The 5,000-nt window shown below is 45.4% G+C and overlaps 2 protein-coding genes across 12 annotated transcripts in view; both read right to left on the reverse strand.

Annotated features, from left to right (window-relative positions):
* sugct (succinyl-CoA:glutarate-CoA transferase) overlaps positions 1-5,000 on the reverse strand; it is a 75,840-nt gene that overhangs the window by 23,835 nt on the left and 47,005 nt on the right. The window lies entirely within an intron of this gene.
* LOC146511946 (uncharacterized) overlaps positions 1-5,000 on the reverse strand; it is a 15,986-nt gene that overhangs the window by 9,592 nt on the left and 1,394 nt on the right. The window contains exon 1 of the mRNA XM_085171751.1: positions 1-5,000. This exon is cut by the window's left edge and continues 5,130 nt beyond it; it is cut by the window's right edge and continues 1,394 nt beyond it. The gene's annotated coding sequence lies outside the window, so the exon portion shown is untranslated.

A 5,000-nucleotide genomic window follows, 5' to 3' on the forward strand; every position in this document is an offset into this window, starting at 1 on the left:
GCAACACGGGAGACTAAACTCAGCACAGAGCGAGCTGCTTAAACCTTTAATCCTCAGAACACCTTTACGTCGATGCACAGAAATATGAGCTGCTGGTTTTTCTCCATTAAACTGAATGTTTCAATGTTCAAACAAATATGAAGTAAATGTTTATACACATACAGTATACGCTTTAAATATAGAACATGTAGTTACTGTGATTAAAACTCAGTTTACATTAAAACAACCATGATTATGTGAAATAGAAATATTATAAATGTGTAATCTTACATATGTGGGCTGAACTGTGAGCTGTTTCGTTTGTGTCTTACAGAATGATCCTTAGACTCCGCCCACTTTTGGACAGGCATGTAGTGACAGTTTGCGTCACGTCCACAGTGTCACAGTTGTGAATCACTGGTGAATCCGATGTCAGTCGCTCCAGTGTTGATCTCAACAACTGTGCGGTGACATCACCAGATGTTTGGCAGCAGCCTTTTTGCTTTTGCCTCCATGGCGTGACAGGTCTGCGCCTGGACTCATGTTTTTATTGATCAGTGATTTGTTCTGGAGAGGTTTGAACCTGGTGTTGTTTGGAGCTTGTTCTAGAGTGTTTTGAACACAGTGGAACTGGATTTGGTCACTACATTAACCTCCTAGGACCCAAACTCTTCCACGGGATGCATTTTTAATTTCTCTTTGATATTTGGACATATTGGGACCTGATGAATGTAAAAACAAACAATTACCAGATTTTTTTTTACCTAATTCTTGTTTCTAAGAAAAATGAGAGCCACAAATGAGGATATTTGTTTAAAATTTGATAGAACAGTAGCAGTAAGTGGATATCAGGCCCTTGTAGAGCACAATTGAGTATTTTGGTCTAAATAACCCAAAATGTGATGTCCACATATGTGGACGCAGGTCCTAGGAGGTTAAAGCACGTATGTAACATTTCCCACACTTCAACCTAAAGTTAGATGGTTTCAGGCTGCGATCCACACTGGTGGGGTGGGGCTTTCTCTGGATTGAGTTTTGGCGTTGTCTTGGAAACCACAGCCCGTCTCTTTGTGTAATCCAGAGTGTCTCAGTGGTATCAGATCAGGGCTGAATCTGGCTTTGGACCAGTTTGAGTCTGGGTCCCTGGGTCCTTTGTGCATGTGGTACAGTCTCTTCTGTTTTTACATGTTTAACACTCAGCGTGGACTTGGTGTTGACCTGGGTTTGAATAACGTTGGAGAAGCTTCCAGCTGTGCAGAAGATAAAGTCGGTGAGCATCTTCTTTTTCTTTCCACTCAGTGATGTTTACATCAGAAGTCTGATTCTAGACCTGTTTTAAAGTAATTAGGAAAACTTTCAGGCCAACCTTCGACCTGGCATTGGAAACTTTCTGTACTGGTTTGGGTTACTGGTTGGTTTATTACTTGTTTGAACCTTTTTGGAGCATCTCTAAGAACCCTTCAGAGCTACTTGGATTTGGGCTGTCTTAGTGCTGTTGTCAGGAGGTTTTGAACTCTGGTTTTGGTCCAGTCATAGAAACAAGTTTATTGGTTTTGGAGAGAGTATGAGTCTGGTTTTGGAACATTTTTGAGATGGCATTAGACTTGGCATTGGACTAGTGGGAAATCTTTGGATTAAGGGTTCACTTGGGAGCATTTGGAAAAACTTGCTGCAGTTCTCATGATTTTACACGTTGTTAGTTTTGGACAGGAAAGAGCAGCTTTCAATCAGACAGACTTTTAAAGGTGAGCTTACTCTGGGTTTAATCATCTGTTTAAATGTTTTCATGGAAGACTTTACTGAAAACACTGATCACTTGCTGAGTGGATTTCTTTGAGTTTGATGTGGGTTTGGGGCTCAGGCTTGGTGCTGGGGTCCAGGTTAGATCCAGGTTAGATCCTGGGGACTGGGAATGATTAGCACTGACGGTCCTCACAAAGACAGAAGCATAAATGTGTGTTTTGCCAGCGGCAACAGAAAAGAGAGCGAGAGTCTGTAGGCAGTTAGCGGGCTGATCAAAGACACACGGGTCACAGCTTTGCGGGTTTCAGCCACGTGCCTCCTCTTCCTCCTCACTTCCTGTTCTACTTATTGCCTCCACTTCCTTTCTCTTCAGTCTCCTGGTTGTTTCTCCGGCTCTCTCAGTCATGCACTTCCTTCTGCTTCTGATCCTCGGCTCTGACTGAACAGCTACTTTCACCTCAGTATCCGCACAGATATTTCTCTGCTGCACATCTGGAGGAAGATTTAGATGTGGACCGATGGAGGCAGGAGCAGGAGCGTGAGCGGGCTGTCAAACAGTTCAGTGGATAAAACCTGTCAGAGTAAATGACAGCAGAGATGATGTCTCTATACGTCCCTCCATCGGCTCAGACGATCGCTTCTTCAACCACTTTTCTCTGCCGGCTCTTTCAACGCCCCCTCTATCTCCCCACCACTTGTTACTCTCTATGCCCCCCTCCTCCACCTCTGCCAGCCTTTGAAGCTTGCTGTGGCAGTGATTTGACTAACCAGCACCCATGGGAGCCGCCCGGGCCTGCTGTTACGTCACGTCACTGCAACATCAAGGCGAGTGTGTGCAGAGCAGGGTGGATGTAGCTGTGTGCGTGTGTGGAGATCTGAGTTTGGTGAACCCGCTGCTCTCGGTTTGACCTCCACAATCAAAGGACGTCGTCGCCTCTTCATTCCTGTGAAGTGTCAGAGATGATTTCCCTGCTCTGTCGCGTTCGGGCCGTACGAGCGCTCGGCAGGGTTTTTAGACGCGTTACGTAAAGCTGCAGCGCGGACGGTAAAGGTCCCCCGTGATCCGGGTTTTCATGATTTCAGCTCAGGGCATGAATAATGCTCTTCATCATGTTGGGTAAATGAGTGTTTCAGTGGGAGAAATATTTATTTCTAACTCCGAGGAGCAGAGCAGCAACAGGAAACTCCCGAACACGTCACAGAGTGAGACTTCATGAATCCGTCTCCACAGAGCCGGTCTTTTACGGAGCCGTGAGAGTCCTCAGAGATGGACACGCCTGCTCCTTCAGTGACTTCATCGCTTCGGTTTTCTTCTTCAGGATGGTCCTGGTCAGCAGACGCGTGGTCCTCCTTCTTTCTGTTCCTGATGCTCGGACTGGAAAACAGTAGCTCAGCTCTGCCTCGAACCAACGAGAAAATCAACCAGAGACGACCTCACAATCAATTCAAGCTCATTGCTGCCTAAATATGACCGTCCCTGTTGGGTCTCCAGTAAGGACTTATTCTAAAGTCTGAACCTTTTGAGCTTTGCATGGTTTTGTATCTCACCCTTGGTATAACAGCGTATGTGACTGTGGTTTAGGAACGTCTGTCACTCAGAGGACATGAGCACTGATATGTTGTTAGTATTTCCTGTTATTCATCAGTCCCACAGATATTTCTCAGCTCTGGTAACAACTAAACAGCCCAGCAATTAGATCTGGGTGGAAGCAGGCCACGAGGAAGACCAGAAAAGTGCTGGATGGACCGAATGCTGCGAATATTACCCCAGAAGACGCCCTGGATAGGAAGAAGTGGAGGAAGGCATGCAAAATAGCGGACCCTGCATTGCGGGATATACATCACTAGGAAGAAGAAGGTAACTAAACTCGATGTGACAGTTGAATTCGGTGGTAGTATGACTCATTTACAGACCATTTCTTTCCTGGTAGAAAAGTCTACTTTGAAATTTTAGATTTGTTCTGTCGTCCCTGAAACTCCTCTGATCTTTTTTAGAGTGTTGCACAAAATTGGAGTTGGTTCAAAGACACGGTCTTGAACTTTTTGCCTTTGTGGTCCTGCGATTGGTTCATTTAACACACGGTGAATCACACAGTGCCGTCTACCCGTCAGCCCTGATATCACTCCGCCGTCACTGAAGGCTTTTAACTGAGATTTAAACTAGATGACTTCTGATCGCTGCTCATAACTAATAAACGGGAACTCGTGAGTTTCAAACACAGAGCGATCTTCTGCAGAGATCCTGTCTCTGAATTCGAGTCATAAATAATAAAGTCTATATTTAGGTTTTACGCAGCATCCCAGAGCCTGTGGCTGTTCAGACTGTTGCTGCATCTAAACAACATTCATTCCTTTCCTGGTTTTGTATTCAGGAGGACATCCTGTTTGTAATTTGGGCTCTTTGTTTCTCAGCAGTCTCACCACAAGCTGGTTGTAAAATGGACCCACCTGTGGATTTGCATGGTGGGCGGCGAGCAGAGACAAGCCAAAGGAAGGCATGCATGCAGTTCCTGCGCACGGCTGTGGACTGAGGCTACGCTCACATTTGCACTGAATTTTCCACAGAATTAATTTATCCTGCGAACAGGACAGCCGAAGGTTTCCTCACAGCGCAGCTGAGCCGCCGAGAGACCTGACGAACCAGAGGATGAAGAATATTCTGCATTTATAGAAAATGTGATTATTTTCATTGTAAACCATGCAACGACACTTTCTGACCTCTGTATTTGTTTCAGATTTTGTGGGTTTTGGTGCAGATTTACTGCACAAGAGTTTTAAAAGGTCAATAGTTATTGTTATGATATTGATGAAACAGTGCTGAAGAAGGTTTCAGGAAGACCAGTCTTAAAAACGCAGACTGGTTCTTTAACGCCCTGCCTGATTTAAATCCCTTCACATATGCTTTATTTCATTAACCAGAGCACTGATGACCCGGTGCTCGTGATGCCCGTTTGTCCCCTCACGGCTCTGTTCGTGCAGGTAAAGACTCGGCAGTATCAGAGAGAAATCCCCAACCAGAACTGATGCTGTACCTAAACCTCGAGACCCGGACCTCATCAAACATCCTCATTAATGCTCAAGTTTGTCCAATAAAGTTGGAATTCCCACATTTTCCCAGATAAAACTCAGCCCAAAGAAGTCCCCCCTGGACTTAACCGAGCAAACGGGCAAGAGCCTTTTGTTGGGTTAGAGGCTGGAGGTCGGGGGCGTTACGTGCCCAGATATCAGGTTTGCTGATTGATGAGGTTTTTCCGTGGATTTCTTTCTTCCCTGATGGA

This window comes from Neolamprologus multifasciatus, chromosome 9 (genome assembly GCF_963576455.1).
Source record: "Neolamprologus multifasciatus chromosome 9, fNeoMul1.2, whole genome shotgun sequence".
NCBI lineage: Eukaryota > Metazoa > Chordata > Actinopteri > Cichliformes > Cichlidae > Neolamprologus > Neolamprologus multifasciatus.